Source organism: Sus scrofa, chromosome 7, assembly GCF_000003025.6.
Source record: "Sus scrofa isolate TJ Tabasco breed Duroc chromosome 7, Sscrofa11.1, whole genome shotgun sequence".
NCBI classification, from domain to species: domain Eukaryota; kingdom Metazoa; phylum Chordata; class Mammalia; order Artiodactyla; family Suidae; genus Sus; species Sus scrofa.
Window position 1 is genome coordinate 84,313,885 of NC_010449.5, and position 22,530 is coordinate 84,336,414.

General features: G+C 35.8%; 1 long non-coding RNA gene across 1 annotated transcript in view; it reads left to right on the forward strand.

The window, feature by feature from the left end:
* LOC110261725 overlaps positions 1-20,490 on the forward strand; it is a 41,619-nt gene extending 21,129 nt beyond the window's left edge. Inside the window, exon 3 of the long non-coding RNA XR_002346191.1 lies at positions 19,678-20,490. This is a non-coding gene — a long non-coding RNA (uncharacterized LOC110261725). The remainder of the gene's footprint in view (positions 1-19,677) is intronic.

The window sequence follows — 22,530 nt, forward strand, 5'->3', positions numbered from 1 at the left end:
GTTCCCTCACATCTCACTCTCCAAACCTGCTCTTGCACATGGATAGGGTCCGTTTTCCATATTCTCCAACTACACCTTTCAAGATAATTCTCATGCTCTATTCTCAGGAGGAAAGAAAAAAAAAACAAAACTGATTGTGGTTTCCAGAAGCTTACATCTCAGGATATTATTGAAATCTTCAGCACAACAGTATACAAAAAGTAGAGTGTCAGCTGACGTACACATATTGAAAACATATGGCTATGATATAAACCTAAATATCTCAGACTTGCAAATTTTGCGCAAGTCAGCATTTAATTTCCTGGTGGAAAGGCTTTCCATTATTTTCTTCCTTGAATTTCCAGTTCCATCAAAGAAAGAAATAAACAGTTTTCTTAGACATGCAAAGTATAGAGAGCCAAAGACATTATTTTAGACCATTTGGGACCTCAGTGTATATAAATGTAAAAATGTACAGGACCTTATAATAATGGCCAACTATGGTTAATTAATGTTTCTGACCATTGGAAATGTATTTGGTGAAGGATTCAGCTCTTAGCAGATTCCCACAGTAAAGCTGGTGAAAACTTTTCACTTAATTTTTTTTTTAATTTTACTAAAATACACATAGCATAAAATTTTCATTTTAACTATTTGTAAAAGTATAGTTCATTAGTGTTAAGCATATTCATACTGCTGTGCAATCTCCAGCACTTTTTCATTCTGCAAAATGGAAACTACCATTAATCAGCAATTCCCCATTCCCACCCTCCTCTCAGCCCCTGGTACCCACCATTCTACTTCCTGTTTCTATGAATTTGACTATTCTAGATACTTCATGTAAGCAGAACTACACAGGATTCGTTTTTTTGCGACTGGCTGATTTCATCTAACATAAGGCCCCAAGTCTCATCTACATTATAACATATATAAGCACCACCTTTATCTTTAAGATTGAATAATAACACATATATGTTCACACCATATTTTTCTTATCCTTTCATCTGTTGATGGACATTTCAGTTGCTGTCATTTCTTGACTATTGTAAATAGTGCTGTTATGAACATGGTTCTACAAATATCTATCTGAGACCCTGTTTTCAATTAATTTGGGTATATCCCACAGTCGAACTACTGAATCATATGATAATTCTATTTCAAAATTTTTACATTTGAAGGGACTTCCATACTGTTTTTCACAGCAGCAGCACCATTTTATATTCCAACTGTATTAGTTAGCTTGGGCTGCTATAACAAATGCCATAGATAGGGTGGCTTAAAAAATAGAAATTTATTTTCTTACATTTCCAGGAGGTGGAAAGTCTAAAATCAAGGTATCAACCCATTTGGTTCCGGTGAAAGCTCTGTTCCTGGTTTGGACAGGTACTTTCTCTCTGTATCCTCATGTGATGGAGGTGGGGGAGAGAGAGAAGTGGAGGGAGAGATAAAAAGAGAGAAAGACAGATTTCCCTCATCTTAAAAAGTCACCAAGTCTATCAGATTAAGGCCCTACCTTTAATATCTCATTTAATCTAATTACCTCCTAAAAGTCTTGTCTCCAAACACAGTCTTACTGGGGGTTAGAACTTCAAACATATAAATGTGAGAGGAACATAGTTCAGTCCATAGCACCTAATATTTGTTCATTCTCTTCTTGATTTGACACACGTTTTGTAACAATCCCATGTTACATAGAGCACTAAGTCCCATCTGTACAAAGAGGGAAAAGTGTTGTTGGTATACGAGATGTTCATGTTATAAATGGCTATTTAGTGCTGATCACCAACTCTAGGTAAATACATAAAATAAAATGTATGTAAATCTATTTAGTAAGAATAATATGTAAAATATTACTCTCTCATGGGACCAAGAAAGAGAAGGAGAAAGAATTGTCCCTACGGAACTATGGAAAATATTTTAAAAACTATGGCTGGGAGTTCCCGTCGTGGCGCAGTGGTTAACGAATCCGACTAGGAACCATGAGGTTGTGGGTTTGGTCCCTGCCCTTGCTCAGTGGGTTAAGGATCCGGCGTTGCCGTGAGCTGTGGTGGAGGTTGCAGACGCGGCTCGGATCCCGCGTTGCTGTGGCTCTGGCGTAGGCCAGTGGCTACAGCTCCGATTCGACCGACCCCTAGCCTGGGAACCTCCATATGCCGCGGGAGCGACCCAAAGAAATAGCAAAAAGACAAAAAAAAAAAAAAAAAAAAAAAAACTATGGCTGGTTAAACTGTCATATTTGCTTATTGTTTTGTTTTTTCTCTTTTTATTAAATTATAAAATATTATTCACAAGTATAGATTCTCAGTAATGACAGCAAATGTTTGGTTGCATCTGTCAAATAATTCCGGATATTTATATTTAAAATGTTCCCCAAATTGTGAAGATATTCCTCACTGTGGGTTTCTTTTCATACACCATCAGATGCAATGTCCAACCTCACCTGACATTCAAAAGCTGAAATAATTGAAGGTGGAATTGAATTTTTAATCTTCTCTTAGTCACACTCAGCTCTGGAAATATTTCTTCATGTGTGACATAGAATTTGAAAACTTTTTCTTTGAATGTCCCCACTAACAGGCCTTCAGCTTATTTTTCTCAAAAGTGAAGAATATCGTTTCCTTAAGAAATTCTAATTTTTTATTTTTATTTTTAAATGAATAATCATGATATTAATACCCTATAATTAGATTCAGGCTATTCAACATAGTGAATAACTAAAATGTGTCATTTAAACAGAGTCTTTTTCTGGTTTTCTCAGTTTCATGAAAAAGTATTTTTACATAATTTCTCAATTAATGAAACCAAGTGAAAATTTTTCATTTGCACAGATAGAATATTTTTTCTTTGGAAAAATCAGTTTTGTGACCTCACTAAAAAGTACTTCTTTTAGCCTTTAGGGTATGTAAGAGGGCTTAAGTAGCTTCAATATTATTGTAGTAAGAGTTTTCTATAGGGTCTTTAACATTGAATTAGGGTAAAATTGTTGTTGGCTAGCTCTTTTCTCATAGAAAGGACGTTTATTGATGCATATGTAGCAGATGGGCTTTGTTCTGGCTCCAATGTGACTTTTCTAATCTTACTTTACTTCTTGCAAAATGATCAATAATTAATTAAATACTCATGTCTTCAGGAGCACAGATTTTCAATGATAAACAATTTTACCAAACCCTCCTCTTTCATATATGTACTGCGGGTAATGGGGTATTAAAATGGGGTTCCTTTCATCTCCATTTTTGCTATAACTCTCCCCAAAACTAACACAATAGCATCGACCAAACGTACATTAAAAAAATAAGATCTTTTCAGGATTTGCCAAGGATTTGTATAAAAACAGTTTTTCAACCTTCTCCCATCACTCCACCTCCAGATTTTAAAACCCTGGTCTAGGAAATCAAGTAAGTATTGGAAATTAGAAAAATATTTGGAGAAATTCTTAAAATTCTATAGACTTTTTTCCCTCATCTGTCTTCCTAAAGGATAAGAGGATCTCAAGCCAGGTGAGATCACCTGGACGTTTTAAGACGTGAGTCTCAGAGTTTAGGAGAAGAAGTAGGGTATAGTGAACTAGATGAGAAAATATGAGGTTGTGTAGTATATTAATCAAACAGGAAATCTAGGGAGGAAAATCTGTGATTACTGAGCAAAGGAGAAAGAATGAAGACCTATATTAGGAGCTGGCTGTGCTTATCCTCATGAAGGGGTAAGGATGAGTGAGGGAGTCTCATAGATTAGAAAGGGGCCAGACGAGGGAAAGAACCAGCCAGGAGACATTTCAATTCTTTCCAGAACTGCCTGGAGGAAGAAGTAAGTCAAACTAGGATGAAAGTCAGGACACCCACCAGGCACCTACATGACTATTTGAGTGAAAATAAATTGGAGCCATTGTGAGAAGTAGAGTCTAATGTGTCAGGTGGAGCTGGGGATGGGGGGTATGGAGGATAATAGCAGAATTTATCCTAGGCCCCGAAACAAAGCTTTGCCCACTCTCAGAAACCAGAGGGTGTTAGCCCTAGATACCCACCACACCAAGAGAAAACCAAAACGAAATCACTCTGACACCTGCCTCTAGAAAAGCACAAATTTAGCCAGCAGTTGTAGGGAGAAGAGGAAAAAAAATCAAGGCAAAGGAAAAAAGAAGGAATATATCCCCATATCTATCTCAGACCACCAAAGCTGTTTCACACTAAGGGAAGAGAAGCATCTGATATTTGAGATGTGTGTTTGCTCATTGCCTATACTAGGTGCATGAATTCTTGAACAAAGACTATTTTGAATATTAAACATTAGAGGATTTTATTTTAAGTCAGAAATGATAGGAGTCCAAATACCTTTCCATTCAGGGGGTAGGAAGTAACAAGCCCCACTGAGTGTGTTCGAAGATGATGAGGGATTGGGGGAAGGTGCTAGAGAATAAAGTTATTTTTTTATTGGCCCCTATAAGCTGTGTGGACATATTAGAGCTACAAACACATGGATGGGATAACACTGCAGGTCCCACATACAATCAGAGTGTCCTAACACACAACTATAATTCATTTGATGAATGAATTCAGCTGATTGTTAGCATTACATTTTTTCTCTCGGAATTTTTTTACTTGTGTTTAATTTCACAAGTCTCTTTTGTGACTAGTAGCCACTTAATGTAAAAGTTGTACAGCTCAATCTTTCCAGCCTGTTTTCCAGTTCTACTAGAAAACATTATTTTGTGCTTATTTGTAGAATTAACAAAACAAACATATCTAAATTGTTATCAGAAATGTGACTAGGTTGTTTTTAACAAGAGCACACAAACTTTTATATTTCCCATTACTCTTAGAGTAAATGGCATACTAGTTCGCACTAAGGACTAATAATGGTTAATTTGTGTAAAAAAAATCCAATTTTCAGATACTCGTCACACTTTGAATTACATTTTTCCTTTTTGGCTGCCAGACCAAATTCTTGCCTCAGTTCTTATAAGTTCACAACTTTTATTTATGCTGGATACCTAAGCACTGTTTCCATTTGTGATGCTATTCTAAGTTGTAATCTTTCACTGCATGGACATCTCAATGTACTAGCCATTTATGTATTTTGGTGATTTGAATATATAAGTCAATGTAGTAGTGATAACAAAAATTACCATCTATCCAATGTAAAAAAACAAAACCTCAAATGATCTGAAAAATGTGAGCAGAGATGGCCTATACCCTGTGATACTAATATTAGAAAAAATATCTGATCAATTCAGTCCATATATGAAATAGGACATCTTTAAAAAACTAATCATTATTAGTAATGCAATATAATTTCTATAAAAAATCACATTTGTAAAGCATACACTTCCAGTATACAACATCTATGAATAAAATTATTTCATTACTTTTTTTTTCTGAAATCTTCAACTGCTCATGGATCTCCTCTCAACCTCTGGCATCACTCCAGCACAGCATCCTTTTTACGGTGGCACAGAGTGATAAAATACACAAAGATGCCTTATCGTTGGTTGCCTTTTCAGTGACAGGTGTTGACTTAGGCACTTGGATACAGTGGTGGAGAAGGAAAACATAGAATCTACTCTCCAGAGCTTTTAATTTAGCAAAGGATACAGAAATTAAACCAATAATTAAAATAGTATCAGAAACACTTGGTCCAGTAGAGAGGGCCATATTTTGGAGACAGATAACCTGAGCCATGTGATAAAAGTGAGGGTTAGTCATTTAAAGAATGGTTAGTAGTCCTGGGCATATATCTGGACAAAACTATATTTCAAAAAGATACATGGATCCGTATGTTCATAGCAGCCCTATTCACAGTAGCCAAGACATGGAAGCAACCCAAATGGCCATCAACAGATGAATGGATTAAGATGTGGTACATATACACAATGGAAAAAAATGAAATAATGCCATTTGCAGCAATATGGATGCAGCTAGAGATTATCATACCAAGGGGAGTAAGTCAGAAAGAAAAAGGCAAATACCATATGATATCATATGTGGAATCTATAATACGGAACAAATGAACTTATCTACAAAAGAGGACCAGACTCACAGATATAGAGAACAGACTTGTGGTTGCTGAGGGGGAGGAAGGAGGGAATGGGATGGACAGGTATTTTGGGGTTTGGAGATGCAAATTATTATGCTTAGAATGGATTAAGCAATGATGTACTACTGTGTAGCACAGAGACCTATATCCAGTCTCTTGGAATAGACCATTATGGAAGGAAATATAAGAAAGAGAAAGTATATGTATGTTATGGGTCACGTTGCTGTACAGCAGAAACTGGCATAACATTGTAAATCAACTATACTTCAATTTAAAAAATTCATAACTAAAAACAAATTTTCTAATGTGAAAAAAAAGAATGGCAGTGGGGAGTGGGGATGTTGGTTGGGAGCATGAGATGGAATTCTAAGCAGAATAAATTAAGCAAGAGAGGACAATATCATAGAGAACCAAAAGGAGTTCCCCAAAGATGAGAATTCAAAAGAGCATCTAAAACTTGAAAGATCTGCCAGAGATATGAGAAATGACTCTACCAAAGACAGATGGGCGGACGCAGAGCAGCATGTGTGAAGCTAATTGTTGATTATGCATATATAGAGGAATCCCCAAGGAAGATTATGGGATTTACAAGCATATTTGTATTTTTTGCTTCCTTAAAGAAATGAAAGAAAATTAAATAATAATAGTATTACTAATAATACATCCATATTTTGAAATTTGCTCTGGATCACACATAATGAGGCTTTACATAAATAGAAGATCATCTACTAGAATCTGAAATCTAAGTGCTATTTAAAACAAGACCTACTGCAGAGCAAGGATATCTGATGCCATCTCTGACGATCCCACATAAGCAACAATTTTATTTGGAGCCTTTGTGCCCTCTGGCTTATAGCAAGTGTATTTGTGCTTAGATTTGAAGCACTCTATCAGCATAATTAAGCTTATCATGTGTGATAGGTGCAGAAACCTGAGAGTAATGAAATGCAGGTTAAGGTAAGAAAAAGCAAATTTGTGATGTAAGCAAAAGTAGGACTTAATTATTTTAATTTTTTTAATTAAACTTTTTAAAATTTTGAGTTACATGTAGATTCACATGCAGTTATAAAAAATAATACAGAGTGATTCCTCATACCTTTACTCAGTTTCCCTCAATGGTGATATTGTAAAACTTGAGTACAACATCACAACAGTATATTGTCATTGAGACGGTAAAGATAGAGAGAAATTCCTTCACCACCCGCAAATATCTCTATATTTGTATAGATGTATATAATGTATAATAACCCACTTAATTACCTCCTTCCACCTCCTCCTTAATCCCTGGAAATCACTAATCTAGTCTCCATTTCTATAATTTTGTCATTTCAAAAATGTTATATAAGTAGAATCATGCACTATATAATCTTTTGACTAAGGATTATGTTTATCTTAGTGTATGTCATGTGGACACCTGAAAATAATATATTATGCTGTTGCATGAAGTATTCTATAAATGGCAGTTGAATCCTACTGGTTCACAGTGTTGTTGAGTTCTTCCATACCTTTACAAATTTTCTTTATGGATATCTTATTGGTTGTTGAAAGAGGGACAATGAATTTTCTAACTATAACTATAAATTTGTCTTTTTGTCTTTTTCAGTTCTATCAGTTTTTACTTCAGATATTTTGCAGCTTTGCCATTTGTTGCACATACATTTAGAATAGTTATGTCCTATTTTTATTGATCTTTTTATCATTATATAATGTCCCTCTCTGTATCTGAAAATTTTCTTTGTTCTGAAATCTACATTATCTTATACTAATATATAACCATTATGGCTTTACCTTAAGTAATGTTTTCACATGATATGCTTTTTCTTTCTTTTCCTTTAAATGTGGCAATATTGTTATACATAATGTGAACTGCTGCAGACAGCATACAATTGGATCATTGTTTTTAATCCATTTTTCCAATCTCTGTCTTTTTTTTTTTTTTTCTTTTCTATCTTTTTGCTATTTCCTGGGCCGCTCCCGCGGCATATGGAGGTTCCCAGGCTAGGGGTCTAATCAAAGCTGTAGCCACCAGCCTACACCAGAGCCACAGCAAAGCGGGATCCAAGCCGCGTCTGCGACCTCCACCACAGCTCACGGCAACGCCGGATCGTCAACCCACTGAGCAAGGGCAGGGACCGAACCCGCAACCTCATGGTTCCTAGTCGGATTCATTAACCACTGCGCCACAATGAGAACTCCGAATCTCTGTCTTTTAACTGTTGCATTTAGACTATTTGCATTTGATGTCATTATTGATATGTTAAGTTTACATATGATATTTCATTTTTGTTTTATATTCATTTTTTGTTTTTGTCTCTCCCTTTTTTGTTTTGCTTGATTATTAATATATTTTAAAATTCCATTTTGATTTATTTATCATGTTTTGAGTGTGTCTATTTTATAGCTATTTTAGTGTTTGCTCTAGCTATTATGTTATATATAGATAGTGTATCATAGTCTAATAGCATAGTCATTGTACCAGCTTGAGTGAGGTGTAAAAATCTTACCTATTTTTATATCCTTTACTCTCTCTCAGTTACAATTTTTAAAAACATTTCCTCCATACACATTTAGAATTACATTGAGTTAAAAATAATTTGGAAAACTCAGATGGAAAAGAAAAGCCTATTGAATTTACCCATATTTTTCCTTATCATAGTCTTTCTTCTTTCCTGATATCATGAAGTTCCTTCTTTCTTTGTTTCCTTTATGTTTAGAGGAATTCTTTGTTATTCTTTTAGAATAGGTATACCAACAACAAATTCTCTTATTTTTCCTTTATCTGAGAATGTTTTAATTTCCTCTTCATTATTGAAGGACACTTTTGCTTGGTGTATGAGTCTAGGTTGCTGTTCTCTTAGTACGTGGTAAATATTATACTATTACCCTCTGGCTTCCATGGTTTCTGATAGTAAATATACTTAAGTTTGAATTTTTTCTCCTAAAAGATGTAGTGTTTTTCTCAATACTGTCAATATTTTGTTCTTTATTTTCAGAAGTTTAATTGTCACCAGTCTTGGCATAGATCTGGGAGTGAGTAGGTATCTTGTTTATGTTTTTCTCAGTATTTTGAATCTGTTGATTTATGTCTCTTGCCAAATTGGAAATTCTTTTTATTTTATTTTTATTTTTTATTTTTTTTAGGGCCACATCTGTGGCATATGGAAGTTCCCAGGCTAGGGATCAAATTAGACATGCAGCTGCCAGCCACAGCCACAGCATCATGGGATCTGAGCCACATCTGTGACCTACACCACAGCTCATGGCAATGCCAGATCCCTGACCCACTGAGCAAGGCCAGAGATCAAACCTGCATCTTCATGGACACTAGTTGGATTCATTTCCACTGCGCCATGACGGGAATTCCCCAAATCAGAAATTCTTTTACCATTTTATCTTTGAGTATATTTTTTTCTTTTTAGCTTTGCCTTTTTTTTGTTCTCCTTCTGGAACCTCAAAGACATAACTACTAGATCTTTTGTTATGAATGCAAGGGTCCCAGAGATTCTGGTTTCTTTATTGTGTTTTGTCTTTTTGTCTATTCCTGTCTTTGGTTTAGATTGGGTGATTTCTTTGTAAGTCTTCCAAGTTACTTATTCTTTCCTCTGTCCCCGCTAGTCTTCAGTTGAGCCCATCCACTAAGGTTTTTATTTTGGTTACTATACTTCCAAGTTCTAAAATTTTTGAAATATAAAATTTTAAAAGTTGGTTCTAGGAGTTCCCATCATGGCTCAGTGGAAACAAATCTGACTAGTATCCATGAGGGTGAAAGTTCAATCCCTGGCCCTGCTCAGTGGGTTAATGATCAGTGGTGTTGTGAGCTGTGGTGTAGGTCACAAATGTTGCTTGGATCTGGAGTTGATGTGTCTATGGTGTAGGCCAATGGCTACAGCTCTGATTTGACCCCTTGCCTGGGATCCTCTATATACTGTGAATGCCGCCCCCAACAAAAAGACAAAAAAAATTGGGTTCTATATATTTTCTATTTGTTTTATGAGACTTCCTATTTCTTTGCTGAAAACACCTATATTTGTTGTTTGTAAGCATATTTGTACACCTGGTCATTGGGACATTTTTTTTATTATAGCTACTTTAAAATCCTTGTTAGATAGTTCTAACATCTCTGTGATTTCAGTGTTGGCATCTATCGATTGCCTTTTTTATTCAGTATGAGATTTCCTAGTTTTTTAAATTAGAGATTATCAAATATGTGAATTTAGAAGTTCCCTCAAACCATCCTCAGGTTCAATGATTCATGAGGAGTATTTTCAGGACTCAGCAAAACTATTTTCATTATCTTACAACAGATCACTGTTATGATTTATTACAGAGAAAGGATATAGATTAAAGTAAGCAATATGAAAAGATGTATAGGACTGGGTCCAGGAGAGACAATTCATGGAGCTTCCAGTTGTCTTCTCCCAGTGGAGTTATGCAGACCGTGCTTTTTCCCAGAAGCTCTGTTGCAACGCATGGATCTTTGGCAAAATGACTTAAACCTTGGTGTCCAGCTTTTCACCAGCCTTTGGTAACATAGTTATAGCTAGCTGCTCATGTGGCTAGTCTTATTCTTTAGCTCCTTCAGAGATTACAATGATACCATCTTCTCTAAGGCCTCACCATAAATCACATTGTTAGCATAGACTATCTTGCACAATCCAAGTTTCCCTTCTTACAAGGCACTCTAACCAGGCAGAAAAATCAAATGCCTTATAGGTTAGATCCCAAGATCTAGGGACAAAGGCCAAATATTTCTTGGAGTAAGTTAATCCTTTACTTTTTAGTAGGAAACTTTGGCATGTTCACTATGTTATGATAGTGTGGATCTTACTTAAATCTCTGCTTTAGGTGGCTTTCTCTGATGTTCCTCTAGCAGGGGAAAGGGAGTCTGCCTTATTACTGACAGGTGAATAGAGAAGTCTCAGTTCACCTCTCAGCTTCCACTGACCTATTGAAGAGGTCGTTTGATGGGGATGTGAGTTCTGATTCCCAATGTGGTCTCCACTAACACAGAGTGATGGTGACCTCATTTTTGCTGGGCCATTGTGAAAACTCTGGATCTCCAGTAGGCCATCTCTGACACCATCCAGCAGGGAGGGGATGGGTACTCCACTATTGCTTGATGGGAATGGAATTCCAGGCTCCCTAAGTGTTCTCACTAATACAATGGGAGGGAACATCATTGCCAGGTGATAAGAATGCATTTCCAGCTCCTTACTTAGCCTTCTCTGACATCACCTCAACAAGAGCATTGGCCAACTCACTAGAGCCACTAGGGTACATTTGCTGACATGGATGAGTTATGAAACCACAAGTTTTCTGTAATGTTTGGATGAAGTAGAGTGGTTATTGTTTATAATTTTTCCATCTTCTTAGACTGGTCCTTTTTAGGTCCTTTGAATAGAGAGAGATAAAGCTTTTGTTGGAGAAAACTTTTTTTCTGTATCTTTTCCGCTTCTGGGTTGCTGGCTTCTTTAGCTTCAAGGCCAGAAGGAAACTCAGGCAACTTGTGCTATTCTTTAAGTCTCAAGATTTCTAGTCTACTTTTTCTCTTATCTTTTACAGTCTCCTTAAATGCATTTTGTCTATAATGTCCAGGGCTTTTATTTGTACTTAGAGAAATAGGAAAAAGTACACTTACTCCATCTTCTGTAAGTGGAAATCCTCTAACACTAAATTTGAAACTAAAGGGTGGTGATAGAAATATTGAAGGACACAGAACAAACTGTAAAATATATAAATAGTGTCTATTTGTGCAAGTGATGGAAACAAAGATACACAAGGGATTCTCAAAATGGAAAAACAAAATTTTCTAAGTGTATAACTAGAAGATTAGCTCAACCACTGGATGTCTGCTAGTCCAATGATAATTTTGGAGAAAGCTGAGAATTTATTTGCAAACTTAAAGATTAACATAGTGAAAGGCTTACAGGTTCAAAATCCTCTTAATATAAAAATACTTTGATAAAAGCACCCACGGGGGAAACTGCAGCTACTAAAGCATTCTTGATACTGTTTGTAGGATTCTCACAAGACAAGGGATGTGTGCTTCAATGGATTTCTCATGTTTATGAAATCAGTCTGTTTTGTAACATGTAAGTTCATAGAAATATACCAGCAGAACAGCACATCCTGTGAATCAGTCTGAGTTCTATCAGAAAGAGAGAATATCCTAGGTGTTCAAGCAGAAAAGGATTAAATAGAAGTAGTTACAAGAAATATTTAGAGGCTCTGAGGAATAAATCTCAGGGAAAACTCTGCTTAATTGTAGAGCCTACTGGTAGGGTGAATTATAGAAGACAGTTATCAATGATTTTAGCATTCTGCTGCACTAAACTGAGTGATTAGCAGGGGAATATCTATAAACCACCAACACCTAACATTTGCTGCTTCCTTCTAACTACAATTGAAGATTTCCATAGATTTCTGCTTTATTTCCTTCTTCTAAATCTATTGAGGCTCCCATTACCCCTTTTTGACAGAATATAAAACCAGACATGCTTTCAGAGATTCTGGGAAATGTAGTTCTATTTTCAGCCTCAATAATGCAAGGGAGGATATAGAAGAGAGAGAATGGTGTAAACTTGCCAATAGATAATATGACACAGCTAGTTTTAAAGCAATGGACTTAAGAATAGCAAGATGCAGACATGAAGAAATTCTGTTTTATCACATTAAATATCTATAGAGGCTTTGTTTATGAGGAATTATTACTGTCATTTTATAAATTAAGCAGAAATTAATAAAGTTTAAGCAACTAGCCCAAGACTACCAGAAATAATTATCACAGCATAGAATTTGAAGTAGATTCCAATTCTTCTATTACCTGTCAATTTTTACTTCTCTTTTAAACAGTATTGAGGTAAAAAGTATTGAGGTATAAAGTATTAAACTTAAGGTTATAGCTCAAGGCATTCATCTGTAATTAAAGAGCATGTTATACCCTGAGAATGACAAATTTGAAAGAAATGTGATATGTATACAAGAAAATAAGAGAAATAGACTGAGAAGGTAGAGTTGAGAATATGTAGAAAATGCATATATTGAACATGTATAATGTTTAATATATGTTGATTAGCATCAACATCTAAGATGAAAAAAGTCAGTGAAAATGTTTGAAGAGTGAATGGCTGCAGTAAGAAAAACTTGAAAAGATGCCATTAAATTCTAAGGATAAAGAGAATTTAAATTCTCTTCAGAGATATAGATTTTGAGCTCCCCAAATTCCTTTATAAAAAGAGAACCACTAAAGAGCAAAATAAAACATATGAAGAACTTTTACCAGAAAACTAATGAGTCGTCACAAAACTTATCTGAAGAGCTGGACCATTTTCCATTCCTACCAGCAATATATGAGGGTTCCAATTGCTCCACATCCTGGCCAATATTTGTTATTTTCTATCATTATTATTATTATTACTACTGCTATCCTAGTGGGTGTGAAGTGGTATCTCATTGCAGTTTCGATTTCCATTTTGTCGATAACTAAAAATGTGAACATCCTTTCATGTGCTTTTTGGCCATTTTCTTTGGAAATGTGCTTTTTCCAATTCCTTTGTCTTTTCTTTTTTCTTTTCCTTTGTTTTTTTTTTTTTTTTTTTTTTTTTTTTTGCATCTTAGGGCTATACTCGTGGCATATGGAAGCTATGCCAGACCCAAGCCACATCTGCAACCTACACCACAGCTCACAGCAATGCTGGATCCTTAACCCACTGAGTGAGGTCTGGGATCAAACCTGCATCCTCACGGATACTAGTCATATTTCATAACCCACTGAGCCAAAGGGGAACTCCCCTTTTGTCCATTTTTTAATTGGATTTTTTGTTTTTGAGTTGTAAAGTTTCTTTGTATATATTGGATACTAGACTTCTAACAGACTTGTGGTTCCATGCTTCCTTTTGAATGTTAGGAAAACAAAATTTACATAAATATGAATAACACAAAAGTGTCTAGTTCAAATACCATACAAAGCATAGGAAAAAAAATGAACAAGAAACAGAATAGCGTTCTTACTGACAGCCACAGCAACTAGAAAGATATTATCACAAAGAGATTCAGTTTATATCCCATTATTTTAAAAGAAAAAAATATTTTTAATGTAAATTAGATATATAAAAAGAAAAACAGAAAATTAAAAAATTACAAGGACAGAATTCAGGAAAAAAATTTAGCATAAATGAGAAAAAATCATTTTAGACCTGAAGACTAAACCAGACATAAACTAGAAAACACACAAGAGCAAATAAATACAACATTAATGTTTTCATAGAAATGTAATGCGAATCAGAATTTTTTTAGAAAAGTGAAAAAAAATTAAAAATATTCAAAGGAAAATGACAGATGTTGCACATAGTCAAAGAAGATAAAACATATGAGCAATAGGAGTTTCTGAAAAAGAAAGCTAAAAAATAGAATAGAATAAATGCTATAATATAATTCAAGGAAAAATCCCTGAAATATTAAAAAAAAAAACCTGAATGTATATATTGAAAAAATATTTCATATAGTTGAGAATATTTATTTAGAATGACCAACACCAAGATATAGTTTGTGACTTCATTTTACCTTAATTGCGTCCCTAAATGCATTATTTTGAAATATAGACACACAGGGGTTAGGACTTGCACATGAATTTAAGGGAGACACAATTCATTCCAGAACATCCACTATTGAAGAGATGGTTGATTCCTGATTGAGTACAGGAAATAGAGAAGATTAATTTTTTTAACTAAACAACAAGGAAGCTGTCAAAGATTGCTAAATATTGCTAGGATTATCCCAAAGAGACTCAGGGACCAATTTTAAAAGGCTTCCACTACCAAAGATATGACCATTTGAGCTTCAGAAAATACATTAACAACAATGGATTGAAACTGACTTGATATTTTAAATCAATTTGCTCATATACATATTTAAAAAATAATCTGTCACCTCTAGAGAGTGGTAGAAGAATATTCATCATCATACAAACGGATAATTAATGACAAATAAATAAACATTTATCCTACCTTTCTATTTGAACAGTTCCACTGTAGGACCAAAAGGAAAAACATCTCTTTATAAAAGTTTTCTAGATGATTCATGAAAAACAGATGAAAAAATTAGAATAGCTCCCATATTGTAACCCTCTCCAAAGAATCAGAGGATCAAGTTATTAAGCATCTGATTGGTAACATCACAAAAGGACAAGACAGACACTGTGTACCTTTGTCAAAAGAACAGAGTTCTACTTTTACTATTGCTAAAGAGATAGAACCTGAGTTTCATCAAGGCTTTGTGTCCAGCTGCCAATTTTCAGAAAATGCAGAGGAAGTGGAAACATGAAAAACTGCTCTGTTGAGTATGCAATCTACAAAATCCAGCCAGGGAGACTCTATTAGTCTTTGATAATTGTGGTGTGTAGAAGAGGGCTCTGATTAGGAATGGACACACACAATGGGGTTCTCGTGTGGCTAAAAGGGTGATAATGACAAGGCTGCTGATCTTATCATTTATTAAGCTGTAAGTTTGTTTTGTGTGGTTTAGCATATTTGATGTTGTGGTTGTTATTATTTTGCAATAGAAAAGGAAATGACGTCATGACCCCAGACATTATATAGTAGAGTAGAACTCCCCAAGTGTGTGTGTTTATGGTCACATGGTCATGGGTGCAGCCCAGGTTGTTTGGGAACCTAGAAGACTCATTTAACTCCTCTAAAGTCTCCATTTTCTCATAGGCATAATGAAGATAACTTGCAGGACTGCAAAGATGATCAAATGAGATGAATTACATCAAATACCTAGCATGGTATTTGGCAGTGAAAAAGTACTTGTTGAACAATAATTATTACTATCAACTCAATAATACAATTTGAAACATCAGCATCAAGACTCTGGATTCTTAAATAATGTGAGAGAAAAAAAGAGAATTGAGGGTAAAAGGAAAATTGATCAAGGGGTGAAGGATCAATGAGAAAAAGGAACAGAAAATAAATCCTAAGAACAGAAGGAGGGAGAAAACACAGGTACCTGGAGTCTTGGGATATTGTGTTGTGCATGATGATGAATTACAGGATTTTCTTTGGAATACTTAGGGGAGCATTACAAAAGGATGAATTTGACTGTGCCCAAGAGAGATTTTGTCTGCATAACCATGTCCCCTGCAGCTGACCCTCATCCATATTCTTCCCATCCCCAAGGCTGCACAGGTGGCAGTGACAGAGTAAAGCCACAAGATCTGATATTTGCCAAGTGAGGAGATGTTGCATGCCACAAGCTTTTAGCCAAATTAATCTCTACACTTCCCCAGACATATGTCGTGGCTCTTTTCAGCACTATTATTTTATTATTTTCTGTTTAAGATAACTACTCTTTGATTACTTAGTTTATTTATGCATTTATGTATAAAAAGTATGCATTTAAAGGGAGGTAAACAGATTCCCCACTTCCCTCACTCTTATTAATATTAGTTAGCTTGTCATAAAATAATAATCCATTATTCTGGGCCATTTTTCAGTCCTGCTATTCTGAAAAACCGATGTTTAATAACTTGGGGTTATCACAGGATCACATATGTCTGAACGCTTCTGGGAAGTAAAAACTAGGCAAAGTTTAGCCTTTCTTTAAACACCTTTTAGCTTGTGGAGTTCTCTAGAAAGATAGTTGAATTGTGTGCTTCAAATACCATCTCTCAGAAGCATGGTGCTCAAGGTCAAAGAAGCCATTTGCTCTAGTTTAACATGGGTGACGGTGGAGATGAACAGATTTGACATATTTAAATAAAACATTCTAATAGCATGTTCTGGCCTTGGAGGCCTCAGGCAGCATACGTTGTATTTGTTAGACACCATGGCTTAATTACTCTCATAAATGAATTATACCAATTTCAATTTAAAACCATAAGTGTTACAGTTGAACTAGGGTCAAATTAAACTTTCTGCCAATTATGCAGATTACTTAAGCAATTATGTAAATTGTTAATAAATTCTTAAGTGATGTGGATTTTTTTCTTGGAAAAAATATCTGTTTTATGCTATCAGCTCCAGTATTCAGAAAGCATGGGAAATCAGGAATAATGAAATCTTAGCTCTAAACATCTGCCTTTGGAGTTTTCTATAGTGCTTAGGACTCATTGTGACAAAATCAGGATTTCTGGTCCTTTAAGTCTGGAAAGTAGCATGCATTTTCTACTCAAGATCTTCTTAATTTCATATTTTATTTATTTATTTTTTATTTTTTTGTTCTTTGTTTTTTTGCCATTTCTTGCACTGCTCCTGCGGCATATGGAGGTTCCCAGGCTAGGGGTCGAATCGGAGCTGTAGCTGCCAGCCTACACCAGAGCCACAGCAACGCGGGATCCGAGCCGCATCTGCAACCTACACCACAGCTCACGGCAAAGCCAGATCGTCAACCCACTGAGCAAGGGCAGGGATCGAACCCACAACCTCATGGTTCCTAATCAGATACGTTAACCACTGCACCACGACGGGAACTCCTTAATTTCATATTTTAAAGATACACATTCTTTTTAAAAATTTTTTATTGAAGTGTAGTTGATTTACAATGTTGTGTTATTTTGAGGTGCATATTTTTCAGATTCTTTTCCATTATAGGCTATTACAAGATATTGAGTATAGTTCTCTGTGCTGTGCAGTAGGTTCTTGTTGGTATCTATTTTGTATATAGTAGTGTGTATATGTTAATCTCAAATTTTTAAGTTATTTTCTTCCTTTCCCCTTTAGTAAGCATTAATTTGTTTTCAAAGTCTGTGCGTATATTTCTTTTTTGTAAATAATTTCGTTTTTATCATTGTTATAGATTCCACATGTAAGCAGTATCATATGATATTTGTGTTCCTCTGACTTGCTTCACTTATAATAATCTCTAGGTTCATCCATGTTGTTGTAAGTGGAATTATTTCATTCTTTTTTTGTGACTGAGTAGTATTCCATTTTATATATATACCTCATCTTCTTTATCCATTTATCTGTCAATGGTCATTTAGGTTGCTTCTATGTATTTAGTTATGGTAAATAATGCTGCAATGAACATTGGGTGCCTGTATCTTTTTTCAAATTAGAGTACTCTCTAAATATATGACCAGGAATGGGATTGCTGGATCATATGGTAGTTCTATATTTAGTTTTTACTGTTCTCCATAGCGGTGGCACCAATTTACATTCCCACCAACAGTGTAGGAGGGTTCCCTTTTCTCCATACCCTCTTTAGCATTTATTGTTTTTAGACTTTTTGATGATTCTGACGGGTGTGAGGTGATACCTCATTGTAATATTGATTTGCATTTCTTTTATAATTAGCAATATCGAGCACCTTTTCATGTTCCTCTTGGCCATCTGTCTGTCTTTGGAGAAATGTCTACTTAGATGTCACGCATTCTTTAGAATACAAGATAATATTGAAGTTCCAAAGGTTGAAGTAGGGAGAGAATGGTGATGTTAATAAAAAACAGGTAAACTTTTCATCAGTTTTATTATCGTTATAAAATTATGTGCAGACTATACAGCCCTTTTAACTATTCCTAGAGGAAAGCTTGCCCACTACCTACTCACCTTTCATTTGCAAATAAAAGATGGGAATATGATGAACCCTCAGGAGAGTAGGGGTAACACATTACTGATTCTCCCTCTTACCCTTGGTGTTTTTTCCAATTTTCATGACTCAGCTTCTATTTCTTTTTAAGTCAAGGACTTCCTATCTTATCTTGCAGGGCTAGCTTAAACCAAACCTATCCAAATACACAAAGGTATGATATTTTTATTGAAGGAAAACCAATAAACAAACAAAACCCAAAAACTTAGGCAGAAAAGCCAATTCCATTAAATTATTTTTGAATTCTATAAATTCAATTTCTATAAAATTAAATAACCCTCTTGAAGCATCCAATAAGCATATATTCACTGTTCTCTTTAAAATGCTTTAAAGATAAGCAGTTGAAAATTCTTCTTTTATTTCTCAGTTGCTTTTTATGTAAAGTTTAAAAGCACTCTAGAGTAAGAAGAGGCGTCTTTTTGAAATAGGAATAGATGGATGCTATTGTGTTATGTTGTCTTGCTCAGGAGGCAAAGAGAAAAGAGCTTTGGACTTTACAGGTAATGGGATTTTCTAATGCTGAGGGAATTTGGGACACACAGTCAATTAGCCAGGCCTTGTGGAGTCCTGAATGAGCTCTCATACTGTTGCTTTTTTGGTGCAGAGCAATCGTCTCAGTAGACCGTGTTCTCCCTCTGATTCTGTACCTTTCTATCCCTCTTTTTCCCTCTGCCCACCTCTGCTGATGGCTAACTTTTTATGTGTCTAACATTCAGACTCCTTCAAGAGCACAGACTTGGTTGACTTATTCAGTGGCTCTACAAAATAATCTACACCCTGAGGAGCATTCTCAGGTCAAGACATTCTGGGGACTTTTGGTTAGTTGTGGCCATAATGGTAGAAAGGCATAGTGACCATGCATAGAGAATCAACTACAGTCAACTTTTCTTAGAGTGGGACTAAGAAGCTAGGCTGATGTGTAGAGTCCTCATCAGGAAGAGAGTGGTGAGAAATGCTAAACTCATGCTCTATGGGTGGAGAAACTTAGTTTCCTACCCCCCTTCAGAACCATCCACAAGCCTGCCATTTGCTATAACTGAAGTATTAAGCTCATCACTTCTCACCTATTTTTTCCCGTTACAGGTGTGTTGATGGAGGATGTTTACAGGTCCCAGAAAAGAAATGACAAATCTAGGCTTGGATAGGGGCCTTTCACTGTTGTACAACTCAACCCCAACAAAGCCAGTGTCTGAATCCAGCTGAAACCTTCCAAAGTTCACCTGTGATTAATTGAAGCCTTAATAAAGACAAAAGCTCTGACCTTGGTCCTCTGGGTTCCCTACCTTGTGTAAATTAGCATTTGAACATGGGTTATGAAATGTGTGACATATCAAATAGGAAAGCACCTGATACCATGGAATCTGCATACTGATGAGAAGAATAAGAGAATTCAATGAATGCTAAATTATGGATCTACGGAGGACTGCCTTTGTTAAAATCTACATGTTACTATCTGTAAACTCCAGAGTATTCAACAGAAAGAAGAGGGGCCAGTGTACCTGGCAAACCTTCCTTTAAAAAAAAAAAATCTTTATGATACAGAGAAAAGACTTTATAAAATATTAGATAAAAAGACTCCTTTCAAAATGTGTTTGCTTTGTAGTGATTCCCTTTCTGGCTCTTCTGCATAGTTAAAAGTCATCACCACCTTGAGTACATTGCTGGCTTTTAAAAAGACATTGCACCTTCCCCAGTTCTGACACAGCTACCGGACCTGCCTTTGGAAATGTCTCATTGTCCTCACCATAAGCATTTCAGTGAAGGCAAGCAAAGTCAAACAAAGCCAAAATTTTTTTTTTCTAATCCGCCCAACAACAATGCTTCATGGACAGTCTCCTCTGGCCCAGTTTCAGGGCTATGTATGACTATAGACAGAAAGCTATTTCGAGCATTGAAAACAGCCTTATTACCCTGCCATTTTTGCACAGGGTTTTTTTTTTTTTTTTTTTTTTTTTTTTTTTTTCCTTCCTGGTGACATTAGAGAGTCCGAAGTGACATACATTTTTTATAGCTTCATAAAGTCGTCTCCTGACCGGGTCACCCTTCTCATAACTAGGGAGCAGAACGCTTGAAAAAACCCATTCATCACTGTGAAAGGAGCCTCTGTCTGCGGCTTCCAATATGCACAGCCTGGCAAGATCCAGCTCAGTGCAAATGCTAACTTACTCCTTTGCTAATGCCAAATGACCCACTCACTTCTATCAGCTCACCAAGGAGGACAAGGAGGGCACGGTGGCTGTCCGCATCTGCAGAAGTGCTTCTCAAGATGGAGCCTGGCACCAGTCCTTCTTGCTAAATGTCCTGAACACATTGAAAAATTAGTTTTAGATGTATACTAATTAAATATTCAATTAAACAAAGATAAAATTACGGGGGGAAATTTGTTCTTGCCTAATGAACTATAGCCCATTTATTACTTTTCCACAGATATACATTAAAATTCAGTGAAAAACTGCAAGAATGGTTACCCTTATTTTCATTTCTTCGAATGGTCTTCCTCAGTGCTTTATGCAGACATTGACTTGAAACAGCCTATCCTGGGAATACAGGTGGGTGAAAGAAGGTAGGGAAAGTGGGAAATAAGGAGAAAATTGTTTCCCCTTAGACTTCTTATGATTGGCAGAAATTTCCTTCGTAAAAGCTGAAGTCCATCCAATGGGATCTTTTCCATGGAATTTAATGACATGATTTAGGGACATGCAAGCTTTGGGATTTGAAGGATACATGCTTGTGATAGATTTCAGCTCCATTAAAATTGAGGCCTCTGACAGATGCAACCCTCCTCTAGGTCAGAATAATCAGAACATCCCCCACCTCCAGCCTGCACTTGACATACTGGGTTTATGTACAGAGTCTTTTGATTTCAGAAACCTGGGTTCAAATTTGAGTTAAGATCACAAATAAAGAAAACATGACCCATCATGCGTTTTTATTTGGGATTCTTGCTCTCATATTATTGAAAAGATTACATATGAATGATATTGAATAGATTGTATGCAAGATTGTTTGCATATGCATATGTGTAATATACATATATATATATATAAATATGACTTTTTCTGAGACGTAACCACAAAAATACTTATATGCACACAGGTGTGTCTAATTCAATATAAAACTCTAGAAATAACCAGGATACTATGCATAGTATACTAAAATGATTGCTATAAAATTAAAGAAAATCACACCAAAGCTGAAAACATCCTTGTCTCTATCTTCCTATATTTTAGGGAAATGTCAGATTGGCAGATCAGAAAATGCAACTGTATACATTTTACTAGCCATCCTTCCCATCACACATTGCATATCTGATATGAAACTCTCACCCCTTCTCCCTACCAGATCTGTCAGGGCTAACACCTAAAGGGTCACCTCTGGGAGCAAAACAGTCACCCCTCTCTCTGCCGTGATGTCCTGTCCAGACCAAGTCTGACTCCAGAAGACTGAACCTCTTCCTGCTTCTAAAACAGCAATCTACATGGCTATCAGCATTGGGGGCCATGAGGGAATGAGGAGAGCTGTAAATAATAAAACACACATTCTCATTTATTTATTCTGATCAGTAAATATAAGGCTGTTGGGAACTTTTCTATCTCCATCCCTAATTTGTCTTTCTACTGAAATGGAAAATAATCTGGAAGTGATGCAAAAACAGCTTTCGAACACTCTAAGGATTCATCTTTTTCAAGTGGCCATAGACAACATCCAAGCATGCCTCTTGTTTTCGAAACAACAGATGGTGATGCAATGACATCTCATTTGATTTTAAGACCCAATTATAAATTCAAGTATAAAATAAAATATTGGGATTAATAAAGATCACATCTGCAAGCCTCCTCAGAACCTTCCAGGATAAATATGAACCTCACAGTCCCCAAGGCCCAGCCTCCTCCTAGTGCCCCTCTCCCAAAACCGATTATTTGCATATTGTCTTCC